This window comes from Pseudophryne corroboree, chromosome 2, assembly GCF_028390025.1.
Source record: "Pseudophryne corroboree isolate aPseCor3 chromosome 2, aPseCor3.hap2, whole genome shotgun sequence".
Classification (NCBI taxonomy): domain Eukaryota; kingdom Metazoa; phylum Chordata; class Amphibia; order Anura; family Myobatrachidae; genus Pseudophryne; species Pseudophryne corroboree.
Genome location: NC_086445.1, coordinates 580825808 through 580840677, shown reverse-complemented (window position 1 = coordinate 580840677; position 14870 = coordinate 580825808).

The window sequence follows — 14870 nt, the reverse complement described above, 5'->3', positions numbered from 1 at the left end:
AGTGCTAGATATGCCCCCACAGTACCAGATTATAGATATGCTCCCACAGTGCCATGTGCCCACAGAGCCAGATATGCCCCCACAGTGCCAGATGTGACCCCACAGTGCCAGATACAGATATGCCCCCACAGTGCCATGTGCCCACAGTGCTAGATATGCCCCCACAGTGCCAGATTACAGATATGCCCCCACAGTGCCATGTGCCCACAGTGCCAGATATGCCCCCACAGTGCCAGATTACAGATATGCCCCCACAGTGCCAGATATGACCCCACAGTGCCAGATACAGATATGCCCCCACAGTGACATGTACCCACAGTGCTAGATATGCCCCCACAGTGCCAGATTATAGATATGCCCCCACAGTGCCAGATATGACCCCACAGTGCCAGATTATAGATATGCCCCCACAGTGCCATGTGCCCACAGTGCCAGATATGCCCCCACAGTGCCATGTGCCCGCAGAGCCAGATATGCCCCCACAGTGCCACATATGACCCACATTGCCAGATATGCCCCCACTGAGCCATGTGCCCACAATGCCAGATATGCCCCCATAGTAGAGCTCACCGTTACTGTGTGGTGAGCGCAGTGCGCGCTTCTCCTGCCTGCCGCCCTGCTTTTCAGTCTGATCTCCGGTGGTGACGGCAGCCAGCGTGTATGTCTCAAATCAGGCGCCGGTCGGTGAGCTCTCATTGGCTAACGGACCGGCACCTGATTTGAGTCATACACTCCGCGGTCACTGCCGGAGACCAGACAGAGGGGCAGGGCGGCAGGCAGGAGAGGCGCGGCTTCGGGTGGCTGGGCAGAGGATCGCGATCGACTGGTCGCATGTCCGCGATCGACCAGTCGATCGCGATCGACTGTTTGGCCACCCCTGCCTTAGAGGATTCAGCAGAGCCTATGTTAAAAACCAAGGCACCTGTGTTTAAACGTCCCAAAACAGTTAAGACTGAGTTTCCAGGGTCAGATCAGCTGACGGAAATCATGGAAGAGGCTATGCCCAGTAAGAAGTTTAGAATGCCTAAGAAATGGAATTCCAATTATCCTCTTCCAGCTGGGGATTGTTTAAAAAGGGAGGTGGCTCCTAAAGTAGATATACGCATGTGATTCGATTAGTGCGAAAATCTACATTACCTTTGCCTTCATCATCATTAAATGATGTCTTGGATAGGAGAGTGGATGTTTTAAAAAAATATTTTTTTTCCCTGTCTGGGGCAGTTATAAGGCCAGCCATGGCTTCAGCTTGGATGGCAAAGGCAGTGGCTGCCTGGGCTGATGCATTGGAGGGGGATTTTTTAATAGCACCTAGAGAGCAACAATTCCATATAGCACATATAAAACAGGCTGCAATGTTCTTGGAAGAAGCAGCATTGGATATGGGTACTATTGCCTCCAGGGCATCAACAATCGCTGCTTGCAGAGCAGTTTGGCTACGTACGTGGAAAGCTGATTCAGAATCTAAGAAGGTTTTGGAATCTTTGCCTTTTTCTGGAGATATTCTTTTTGATAAAGAATTGACTGATATTTTGGAGTCAGAAGCAGACTCCAAGAAGGTAAAGTTTCCTTCTACATACAATTTCAACACACTCAGAAAAAACCCTAATGTGTGGCACCTATGTAAATTATATATTACATCTGTGTCTATTGTCCCTCATTCGCCGCTATAAAGGTTTTATGTAGACCTTAATTACTAGAAACAGAAAAAAGACAAATAATAGCAGCGCTCGTGGGACAATTTAGACCACAAATGACACTAAGAGAGCTGGAAAGAATTAAAAAAATATTTTTATATAAATAATAACATAGATAAAAAAATCACACAATTGCAAATAATTATAACACCTGAATGGTTAAAAAGTCCCCCTATTTTCAATTGGAGTAATACATATGGCCCTATTTTTGTGAATATTCATATGCTGTAGCTCAGGGGCGGCCAGACTTTTGGAGTCGGTGATCTACTGTGAAAGCTAAAAAGCTTTTGTGATCTACCTAGGAGGAATAATAGCGCGCCGTACGCGCAAAAAAGGGGGTGGCATAACAAAGTGGGCGTGGCATAACACAAAGTGGGCGTGGTATAATTAAAAAAAAGGGACGTAGCCTTGCTGCGCAGAGTGTAATGACTGCCTCACACGAAATAACACATTGGCCCCCACAGGTAAAAACCTCAAACACATGCCCCCACAGTGCCAGATACACATGCCCCCACAGTGCCATGTGCCCACAGTGCCAGATATGCCCCCACAGTGCCAGATACAGATATGCCCCCACAGTGCCATGTGCCCACAGTGCCAGATATGGCCCCACAGTGCCAGATACACATGCCCCCACAGTGCCATGTGCCCACAGTGCCAGATATGCCCCCACAGTGCCAGATACAGATATGCCCCCACAGTGCCATGTGCCCACAGTGCCAGATATGCCCCCACAGTGCCAGATTACAGATATGCCCCCACAGTGCCAGATATGCCCCCACAGTGCCAGATATGCCCCCACAGTGCCATGTGCCCGCAGAGCCAGATATGCTCCCAATGCCACATATGACCCCACAGTGACAGATATGCCCCCACAGTGCCAGATTACAGATATGCCCCCACAGTGCCATGTGCCCGCAGTGCCACATATGCCCCCACAGTGCCAGATATGCCCCCACAGTGCCAGATACAGATATGCCCCCACAGCGCCAGATTACAGATATGCCCCCACAGTGCCAGATATGCCCCCACAGTGCCACATATGACCCCACAGTGCCAGATATGCCCCCACAGTGCCAAATAAGCCCCCACAGTGCCATGTGCCCAGTGCCAGATATGCCCTCAGTGCCATGTGCCCACAGTGCCAGATATGCCCCACAGTGCCATGTGCCCGCAGAGCCAGATATGCCCCCAGTGCCACATATGACCCCACAGTGCCAGATATGCCCCCACAGTGCCAGATATGCCCCCACAGTGCCATGTGCCCAGTGCCAGATATGCCCTCACAGTGCCATGTGCCCACAGTGCCAGATATGCCCCCACAGTGCCAGATATGCCCCCACAGTGCCATGTGCCCGCAGAGCCAGATATGCCCCCAGTGCCACATATGACCCCACAGTGCCAGATATGCCCCCACTGAGCTATGTGCCCCCACAGTGCCAGATATGCCTCCATAAAAGAGCTCACCGTGCTGTGTGTGGAGAGCGCAGCGCACGCTTCTCCTGTCTGCCGCTCTGCCTCCTCAGTCTGATCTCCGGCGGTGACGGCAGCGTGTATGGCTCAAATCAGGTGCCGGTCCGCGAGCTCTCATTGGTTAACGAACCGGCACCTGATTTGAGCTATACACTCGGCCGTCACTGCCGCAGACCAGACTGAGGAGGCAGAGCGGCAGGCAGGAGAGGCGCGGCTTCGGGTGGCTGGGCGGCGGATCGCGATCGACTGGTCGCATGTCCGCGATCGACTGTTTGGCCACCCCTGTTGTAAGGCTTTATGTTCATCAGCTAAAATAAATAGCAAACTGTACATATAAATGAAGTCCTTATAGGAGTATGGTTAAGGAGTCACAAGTGCACTAAAAATATGCGATGTACGGAGCAAACTACAGATACATTACTGATCCCCATAGGTTGAGTAGTTCAGTGATCTTACTAGCAGCATAGTATAGTACATTTGCAATGGTATTTTCTACTAATCAGGTGACCAAACAGTTTTTGTTGTAACAAATAAAAAAAATTCCAATAAATAAATGTGCTGTTTCCTTCAGCCCAAAAACTTGCAGACCGTTAGACAATCAGGAGTGACTAGGCCCTGTCGCTCCATAGCTGCATGCAGATGTGCCAGCTGAGTGTAACCAGCTTGTTGCCCAATGCCAATATTTACTGTAAAAGAACTAAGCTCTAAATGGCTTCTCAGTGTTCCAGTTAGGTCTTCAGAATGAAGAATAGCAGCAGATTCGGGTGGTCTTCTGTTTGCCGGCGGTCGGGCTCCCGGCGCTCAGTATACCGGCGCCGGGAGCCCGACAGCCGGCATACCGACACTTATTTTCCCTCGTGGGGGTCCACGACCCCCATAGAGGGAGAATAAAATAGTGTGGCGCGCGTAGCGAGCCACCGTGCCCGTAGCGTGGCGAGCGCAGCGAGCCCGCAAGGGGCTCATTTGCGCTCGCCAAGTTGTCGGTAAGCCGGCAGTCGGGCTCCCGGCGCCGGGATGCTGGTCGCCGGGAGCCCGACCGCCGGCCAGCCGTAGTGAACCCGCAGATTCCTGTCTCTACCTGCTGAGGGAATATACCTGATGATAGTGGTCTTCTTGTGTCTGCAGCTGGCATCAGCACCTTCAATGGAGTGATTGCCCTTTACAGCATCACTTTCTGGAAGGCTTCTAGCAACCATTATTTAATAGACACCTATTCTGAATAGTTTGACTTAGGGTGCCTATAAGGGATGAGTAGGAGGAGTATAGGCAGGGGTATATAGGCATGGGTATTAGGCAGCCATCTTCCTCTTGCCAGTTTCTTTGGATGTGGTAAGGTGTATTACAGTACAGCTGTTTCAGTGTTTGCCTCCTTCTCACCCTCTACGTTATTTTATTACTGTGCCGGCTTGTTTATAAGCCCATTTTTGTACTATGCCCCGTCCTCGTAGGTCAGCGCCCCCTCCCCGCCGCCTGGCTGAGGCCGCCCGTCCGCTCGCAGCGGCTGGCTACCGCCGGCCGCGTGTGCGCGGAGTCCCCCCCCGCGCTGCGCCGCCCGCTGGAGACATGGTGCTGCTCTCCCCGGGCGGCGGTGTTTTGCCTGCGACGGCCGCCCTCGGGGCCCGGCGCGGCCGTAGTGCCTCCCTGGGCGGTCAGGCTCTCCTCCTCGCGGCCGCAGTGAGCGGATCCGGTGACCCGCCGAGCAGGTCCTGCGACGCCGCTCAAGGGTGCGTTCTGCCGGGGCTCTCACCAGCCGGCTCCCCTGCGGGTGCATGGCTGGTGCAGGATATAATGGCTTTGCCAGCAGCGTCGGGCACAGTTCGGGGGGCGGGGCCCGCGCTCACACAAGCATATGGGGGTGGTTTGGATACCCTTTTTCCCCCCGCCGTTCCCATGGTTTCCACTGCCGCGGTGGGCGTGGGGGCGTCCGGTGTAGGCGGGCAGGCATATGGGATTCTCCCGGGGGCGCTCCCGGTGTCCCAGATCCTGTGCCGCCGGTCAGTGGCCTGTGGCCCAGTGAGGTGACGCCATCTGCTGGCCAACTCATGGTACAGCAGATGGGGTCAGGGCACAGTTCCATGGCCGCTTCATTTGCATCCCGAGGTGGCGCCCGGGGGTTTCCTGCCGGCTGCTTCGGTGTCGGTTGCCTGGTCGGGTGCGCTGCAATTCCCGGTCATGACTTCCGGGGCGTCACCTGATGTCCGAGGGGGTCGGGTCCCTTTTTCGTCCCCTTACCTGCCGCCGGCGTTTACGCACTCGCAGGGCGCGGTGACATCTTGCCTGCCCCCCGTTCCCAGCCCACACGTTCTGCTTCCCCCCCTCCGTTGCCTCCGGTTCCCCCCCCCCCCCGGAGGCTGCCGTTTTTGTACACCCCCTCCCCCCCCTTCTGTTTCCCCGTCAGGTGCCGGTGTGTCGAGGGGGGTCTCTCCCCTGGGCGGATCGTCTGGAGCCAGGGCAGCAGCAACGTCCAGTGCAGCGCAGACGGGATTGGTGACGCAGGCCGAGCAAGTGGGAACGGGCGCAGCTGGGGGAGCTCGGGTCCCTGAAGAGGTGCCGTCCGGCCCCGCCGCCACTATCGAAGAAGTGGGCGGTCCTTCTGGAACTGGTGAGAAAGTTAATTTTTCTTCTGATAGTTCTTCTTCCAGCTCTTCTTCGGATACTGGGTCTTCCGGGTCCCCTAGGCGCCCGCGTAAATTAGCCAGGCTCATTGCGCATCGCTTGCACAAAAGAGATAGGAAGGCTAAGGGCCCGGTTTCGGCGGTCACGCCGGACCCTCCGCGTTTTACGGAAATGGTGCACTGCACAAACACTGCGGTCACCAGGGGTTTGCGTAAACGGATGAGGGAAAAAATTTGGAAGGGTAAATATGTCGACATGTTCACCCTTACGGATGACATGAGGAAGGCGTTCGATAAGGCCAAGAAGGTCGGGGGCATTGGTGAGAATGCGTTTCGCAATTTTCATCAGTGGCTCCGAGGGTTTTTAGTGTTCACGGCGTGCTACGCCGAGACGCGGCCGAAGGAGTATCATAACACGGTCAAATATTTGTTCTTGGTGCACGAGATGTACTTGACCTCCAAGGGTTATGCGTGGTGGGACTACGACGAGAAATTCCGTCGTAACCAGGACGGTAACCCGACACTACCCTTGGGGTTTAAGGACGTTGAAGTCTGGTTGGAGGTCACTCGACATAATAGGCCCCTTTCGGAGGCCCAAGGCGGCAAGCCGGGTTTGGGTGTCCGGCCGACCCCGCCTCTAGGGAATAAAGGGAAATGCTTCGCTTTCAACGAGGGCAAGTGTCCCCGGGGTTCTAACTGCCGTTTTCGCCACTCCTGCAAGGTGTGCGGCGGGGGACACGCGGCCAAAGATTGCTCGTCCCCTTCCGGGTCCCGGCCCTCTGAGGCTGCCGAGGTGCCTGGAAGTGGAAAGTAAGGCGTTTTCTCCCATTAACGTCCCTGAATTGACTAAATGGTTGGGTGCTTACCCTGACGTCACTTCAGGGTTGTTTTTGTTGGACGGTTTCCATAATGGTTTCAGGCTCCCCATCCCGGATTCGGTCCTCGTGGTCTCCAGGCGCAATTTGAAATCCGCGCGCGATTTCTCCTTAGTTGTCTCCCATAAGGTGCAGGCTGAAATCAACTTGGGGTGCATGTGCGGCCCTTTCCCGTCCCCTCCAGTGCCCCGGCTGTGCATCTCTCCGTTGGGGGTGGTTCCCAAGAAGGCCCCGGGTCAATTCCGCCTCATTCAACATTTATCGCACCCCCGTGGCGGCTCGGTCAACGACGCCATCCCGGAGGAAGCTTGCAGGGTGCGATATCAAACCTTTGATGAGGCTCTGCGGTTAGTCAAAAGGGCGGGTCCAGGCGCCCTCATGGCTAAGCTGGACATTGAGTCCGCTTTCCGCCTCCTGCCCATTCACCCCGATTCCCTCCGTTTCCTAGGTTTCCGGTTAGGGGGTGGATTTTACGTCGACAGGTGCTTACCTATGGGGTGTTCCATTTCTTGTGCCTACTTTGAGAAATTCAGTTCGTTCTTACATTGGTGCGTGGTGTCAGCCTCCGGCCACCCGGGGGTTGCCCACTACTTAGACGATTTTCTCTTTGTGGGTCCAAGGGATGGGTCGGTTTGCGGGGACGTGCTGAGTTTAGCCCAGAGTTTATTCGGTCATCTAGGCGTGCCCGTGGTCTCGGATAAGACCGAGGGGCCCACGGTGTGTCTCAGTTATTTGGGCATCTAAATCGATTCGGCGGCCGGTTGCTGCCAGCTTCCCGCCGATAAGGTGCACAAATTGCTGGGTCTCATAGAGCAATGCCTCCTCAGTCGTAGGGTCAGATTACAACGGTTGCAGTCGTTACTTGGATCTTTTAATTTTGCGTGCAGGATCATACCCATGGGTCGCGTTTTCTGCCGTAAACTTGAGAGGTCCATGTCGGGGGTTCGGAAACCTCACCATACGGTTTACATTTCACGGGAAATTAGGGAGGATTTAAGAATCTGGTCCACTTTTTTGGTTTCCTTTAACCGGGAGGTGTTATGGCCAGCTGAGCGTTGTTCCAACGCTGCCCTGCAACGTTTTACCGATGCCGCCGGGGGTTCGGGCTTTGGGGCGTTTTTCAGGACAGAGTGGTGCGCCGCGCCGCGCCTTGGCCTTCAGCATGGGTTTCCCGAGGTTTTACAAAGAACTTGCTTCTTTTGGAATTGTTCCCTTTGATAGTGGCCGTCGAATTGTGGGCACTCAGCTTGTCGGATCGGAGCATTGTGTTCCGCTGCGATAATCTGGGTGTCGTGCACGCGGTCAATAACCAACGCTCGTCCTCTCCGCAAGCGCTGCGCTTGTTACGTTATTTAGTGCTTAAGTGCTTGAGGCATAATATTCATTTCACGGCTGCGCATGTCCCGGGGGTGGACAATAGAATCGCTGATGCACTGTCGCGTTTTGAGTTCGATAAGTTTAGGGAGCTGGTTCCTGATGCTGCTGTTGGGGGTTTATCGGTTCCGCCCTTCCTGTGGAATCTCGTTGATTAAGGCGGCAGGTTTGCTTCGTTGACGGTATGTGGCCAGGTGGGGCGATGGGTTTAAAACCGCCTCGGTGAATGGGCCTTGCCTATGCGGGCAAGATACCGTCTTGGGTATGGAAGCCCGGTCTCAGATGGCTGGGCTTGCGTCCTGGTTATGGAGTGTTGTTATCTGTGTTATTTCACTGCGCCTGTTGCGCGAACCCGAAAACGTGTTTTACCCGTCGGTTCTTGAACGGCTAGCGTTCAGGAATGGGGGGTGTGAAGTGAATTTTTAAATTTTCCTCCGAGTGGGCCGAATTACAATTGGCATCACTCACGGTCCACGGGAGGTTTTTTGAGTTTTCTCCTTCACTCGGGTTCTTTATATGCATGGTTCGTTTTGTTTCTGTACTTTGTATAATTTGCTGACGGTAGGAATTTTCTTTTGCAGCAGCTTTGGACGTCTCGGATCAGATTTGGCTTATTGGCCATTCTTTCATTTTTTGGGGCGGAGAGGCATCCTATGGCAAGGCGAACAGGCAAATTTTTTGGGGACAAGGTAGTTAGATGGTTGGGCGTCAGAGATTTACGTTGGATGGGTTTGCTTCGCCTGCTGTTTCGTCATGAACGAAGGTGGGGGCGGCCTGGCTGGATTGTCATTCACCTCGGGGGGAATGATATGGGTCGAGTCAAAGGCATCGACCTCATCCTGAGTATCAAGGCGGATTTGGTGGCGTTGCGAGCATCCTGGCCCCGAGTGACAGTTGTATGGTCAGACATAGTGCCCCGTTTTCACTGGCGGGGTGCTGTTCGTTTTTCGGCAATTGAGAAAGCGAGGAAGAAAGTTAATTCTGCGGTGTCAGTGTATGTTCAGGCGATAGGGGGTTTGGTAGTTAGGCACCCGCTTTTGGTTCTGCGCAATGTTCAGTTTTATAGGGAGGACGGTGTTCACCTTTCCCCTGCGGGTATTGGTGTGTTTTTGGAGAGTATCTTCAGAGTCGTGTCAGGTTGAGTCTTTTCCTTTGGTTTTGGTGGGATGGCGATCTGCGGTTTTTGTTAAAAATCCTTGTTGTGGCGGAAAGTCGCTACCAGCCAGCGGTCAAAGTTACATAAGTGGTCACTGTGGGGCACCCCCTTTTGATTGAACAGCGAGTGTGTCCTCCCCTTGCGGGTGGACTACGGATGTGCCTGTGCGGGTTCGTCCACGGCTCTGCTAAAGTAAGGGGGGTGAGTCCTGCACAGTGCGGGTTATGTTAAGGAGGCGGTTGTGAGTCCCCTCCTATTTTTATTGGTTTATTATAGTTGACTGGTGCTGGTGAGTTGGTAGCGCCTTTTCTCGCCATCCTCCAATATTCTTTAGTTTAAACGACAGGTCATCAAACAATAAATATCAGTTGACCTTTAAATCTAGCAGTTGGTGTCTGTGTGGTTATTTCATAGTGATAAGCTAGCTAGTTATACATGTTAAGTGTGTCAGAATAAAGTCATGGGTGGCTTAGGCAAGCAGAGATCCGCATAGGCTCGAAGCCACATAAGCACCCGGAATTTTTGTGACAGTTATTGAGGATAGGCAGGGCTAGCCTTAGTGATGGGCAGTTGTGGTCAGGTGACTTAGGGTGCCTATTAGGGATGAGTAGGAGGAGTATAGGCAGGGGCATATAGGCATGGGTATTAGGCAGCCATCTTCCTCTTGCCAGTTTCTTTGGATGCCCTCCCACCCGCCCTGTAACTGTTGCTTGCGGTTCGCTTTTCGGACCTCTTTTTTCAATTCTAGCAGGCTTTGATAGCCAGATGGGCGGAAAGTCGCTACCAGCCAGCGGTCAAAGTTACATAAGTGGTCACTGTGGGGCACCCCCTTTTGATTGAACAGCGAGTGTGTCCTCCCCTTGCGGGTGGACTACGGATGTGCCTGTGCGGGTTCGTCCACGGCTCTGCTAAAGTAAGGGGGGTGAGTCCTGCACAGTGCGGGTTATGTTAAGGAGGCGGTTGTGAGTCCCCTCCTATTTTTATTGGTTTATTATAGTTGACTGGTGCTGGAGAGTTGGTAGCGCCTTTTCTCGCCATCCTCCAATATTCTTTAGTTTAAACGACAGGTCATCAAACAATAAATATCAGTTGACCTTTAAATCTAGCAGTTGGTGTCTGTGTGGTTATTTCATAGTGATAAGCTAGCTAGTTATAAATGTTAAGTGTGTCAGAATAAAGTCATGGGTGGCTTAAGTCTTATTGAATGCTTTGGCCACTTTGCCCACCATGGGTTTCCTGACTGCTAGAGCTCCATGAGAGTTATTTTCCTAATATGTGTACTGGAATATTCAGTATATACTCAGTGATTTACAGCTCCAACTTATCGTCAATCCACAGCAGATCCCAGTGGGCTGAAAGCGCTGGCTTTTATAATTAGGAATTTGGGAGCATATGTGGAATAGACTTCAGTATTTTTTTTTACCTACAGTACCACTAGACCATTGACTTTCAACCATTGTACCGTGGCCAGCGTCGGACTGGGGCATGAAGGGCCCACCAGGGTAATGCTGTGGTAGGGGCCCATGAACATGGGTGTGGCCAGCATCCAGTGGGGGTGTGGCTAGCTAACCAAGAGGCTTTATACTGCACAGGACTATGGTGCATTTTCTACAGTATATTGCTGTTGTTAACCATTAGAGAGTATATGGTCTGGTCTCCTTTATAAATATATATATATATATATATATATATAGTAGTAAATATTGCTAATGCATTCATGATAATGTGCCAAATTAACAACAGCAATACACTCTAGAAAGTAAACCATAGTCCTGTGCAGTATAATGTAACATAAATAATAAGAATTTACTTACCGATAATTCTATTTCTCGTAGTCCGTAGTGGATGCTGGGGACTCCGTAAGGATCATGGGGAATAGCGGCTCCGCAGGAGACTGGGCACAAAAGTAAAGCTTTAGAACTACCTGGTGTGCACTGGCTCCTCCCCCTATGACCCTCCTCCAAGCCTCAGTTAGGATACTGTGCCCGGACGAGCGTACACAATAAGGAAGGATTTTGAATCCCGGGTAAGACTCATACCAGCCACACCAATCACACCGTACAACTCGTGATCTAAACCCAGTTAACAGCATGATAACAGAGGAGCCTCTAGAAAAGATGGCTCACTACAGCAATAACCCGATTTTTTGGTAACAATAACTATGTACCAGTATTGCAGACAATCCGCACTTGGGATGGGCGCCCAGCATCCACTACGGACTACGAGAAATAGAATTATCGGTAAGTAAATTCTTATTTTCTCTAACGTCCTAAGTGGATGCTGGGGACTCCGTAAGGACCATGGGGATTATACCAAAGCTCCCAAACGGGCGGGAGAGTGCGGATAACTCTGCAGCACCAAATGAGAGAACTCCAGGTCCTCCTCAGCCAGGGTATCAATTTTGTAGAATTTTACAAACGTATTTGCTCCTGACCAAGTAGCTGCTCGGCAAAGTTGTAAAGCCGAGACCCCTCGGGCAGCCGCCCAAGATGAGCCCATCTTCCTTGTGGAGTGGGCATTTACAGATTTTTGGCTGTGGCAGGCCTGCCACAGAATGTGCAAGCTGAATTGTACTACAAATCCAACGAGCAATAGTCTGCTTAGAAGCAGGAGCACCCAGCTTGTTGGGTGCATACAGGATAAACAGCGAGTCAGATTTTCTGACTCCAGCCGTCCTGGAAACATATATTTTCAGGGCCCTGACAACGTCTAGCAACTTGGAGTCCTCCAAGTCCCTAGTAGCCGCAGGCACCACAATAGGTTGGTTCAGGTGAAACGCTGAAACCACCTTAGGGAGAAACTGAGGACGAGTCCTCAATTCCGCCCTGTCCGAATGGAAAATCAGATAAGGGCTTTTACAGGACAAAGCCGCCAATTCTGACAAGCGCCTGGCCCAGGCCAGGGCCAACAGCATGACCACTTTCCATGTGAGATATTTTAACTCCACAGATTTAAGTGGTTCAAACCAATGTGACTTTTGGAACCCAAAAACTACATTGAGATCCCAAGGTGCCACTGGAGGCACAAAAGGAGGCTGTATATGCAGTACCCCTTTTACAACGTCTGAACTTCAGGGACTGAAGCTAGTTCTTTTTGGAAGAAAATTGACAGGGACGAAATTTGAACCTTAATGGACCCCAATTTCAGGCCCATAGACACTCCTGTTTGCAGGAAATGTAGGAATCGACCCAGTTGAATTTCCTCCGTCGGGCCTTACTGGCCTCGCACCACGCAACATATTTTCGCCAAATGCGGTGATAATGTTTTGCGGTTACATCCTTCCTGGCTTTGATCAGGATAGGTATGACTTCATCCGGAATGCCTTTTTTCCTTCAGGATCCGGCGTTCAACCGCCATGCCGTCAAACGCAGCCGCGGTAAGTCTTGGAACAGACAGGGTCCTTGCTGGAGCAGGTCCCTTCTTAGAGGTAGAGGCCACGGATCCTCCGTGAGCATCTCTTGAAGTTCCGGTTACCAAGTCCTTCTTGGCCAATCCGGAGCCACGAATATAGTGCTTACTCCTCTCCATCTTATCAATCTCAGTACTTTGGGTATGAGAGGCAGATGAGGGAACACAAACACTGACTGGTACACCCACGGTGTTACCAGAGCGTCTACAGCTATTGCCTGAGGGTCCCTTGACCTGGCGCAATACCTGTCGAGTTTTTCCCAACGGTTTATAATCATGTGGAAGACTTCTGGGTGAAGTCCCCACTCTCCCGGGTGGAGGTCGTGTCTGCTGAGGAAGTCTGCTTCCCAGTTGTCCACTCCCGGAATTGCTGACAGTGCTATCACATGATTTTCCGCCCAGCGAAGAATCTTTGCAGCTTCTGCCATTGCCCTCCTGCTTCTTGTGCCACCCTGTCTGTTTACGTGGGTGACTGCCGTGATGTTGTCCGACTGGATCAACACCGGCTGACCTTGAAGCAGAGGTCTTGCTAAGCTTAGAGCATTGTAAATGGCCCTTAGCTTCAGGATATTTATGTGAAGTGATGTCTCCAGGCTTGACCATAAGCCCTGGAAATTCCTTCCCTGTGTGACTGCTCCCCAGCCTCGCAGGCTGGCATCCGTGGTCACCAGGACCCAGTCCTGAATGCCGAATCTGCGGCCCTCTAGAAGATGAGCACTCTGCAACCAACACAGGAGGGACACCCTTGTTCTTGGTGACAGGGTTATCCGCTGATGCATCTGAAGATGCGACCCGGACCATTTGTCCAGCAGGTCCCACTGGAAAGTTCTTGCGTGGAATCTGCCGAATGGGATTGCTTCGTAGGAAGCCACCATTTTACCCAGAACCCTTGTGCATTGATGCACTGAGACTTGGCTCGGTTTTAGGAGGTTCCTGACTAGCTCGGATAACTCCCTGGCTTTCTCCTCCGGGAGACTGTGTCCAGGATCATCCCTAGGAACAGAAAACGAGTCGTCGGAACCAGCTGCGATTTTGGAATATTGAGAATCCAATCGTGCTGCCGCAACACTACCTGAGATAGTGCTACACCGACCTCCAACTGTTCCCTGGATCTTACCCTTATCAGGGAATCGTCCAAGTAAGGGATAATTTAAATTTCCTTCCTTCGAAGGAATATCATCATTTCGGCCATTACCTTGGTAAAGACCCGGGGTGCCGTGGACCATCCATACGGCAGCGTCTGAACTGATAGTGACAGTTCTGTACCATAAACCTGAGGTACCCTTGGTGAGAAGGGTAAATTTGGACATGAAGGTAAGCATCCTTGATGTCCCGAGACATCATGTAGTCCCCTTCTTCCAGGTTCGCCATCACTGCTCTGAGTGACTCAATCTTGAATTTGAACCTCTGTATGTAAGTGTTCAAAGATTTTAGATTTCGAATCGGTCTCACCGAGCCGTCCGGCTTCGGTACCACAACAGTGTGGAATAATACCCCGTTCCCTGTTGCAGGAGGGGTACCTTGATTATCACCTGCTGGGAATACAGCTTGTGAATGGCTTCCAAAACTGTCTCCCTGTCAGAAGGAGACATCGGTAAAGCCGACTTTAGGAAACGGCGAGGGGGAGACGTCTCGAATTCAGGTGAGATATCACCTGAAGGATCCAGGGGTCTACTTGCGAGTGAGCCCACTGCGCGCTGAAATTCATTGAGACGGGCCCCCCACCGTGCCTGATTCTGCTTGTAAAGCCCCAGCGTCATACTGAGGGCTTGGCAGAGGCGGGAGAGGGTTTCTGTTCCTGGGAACTGGCTGATTTCTGCAGCCTTTTTCCTCTCCCTCTGTCACGGGGCAGAAATGAGGAACCTTTTGCCCGCTTGTCCACGAAAAGACTGCGCCTGATAATACGGCGTCTTCTCATGTTGAGAGGCGACCTGGGGTACAAACGTGGATTTCCCAGCTGTTGCCGTGGCCACCAGGTCTGAAAGACCGACCCCAAATAACTCCTCCCCTTAATAAGGCAATACTTCCAAATGCCGTTTGAAATCCGCATCACCTGACCACTGTCGTGTCCATAACCCTCTACTGGTAGAAATGGACAACGCACTTAGACTTGATGCCAGTCGGCAAATATTCCGCTGTGCATCACGCATATATAGAAATGCATCTTTTAAATGCTCTATAGGCAAAAATATACTGTCCCTATCTAGGGTATCAATATTTTCAGTCAGGGAATCCGACCACGCCAACCCAGCACTGCACATCCAGGCTGAGGCGA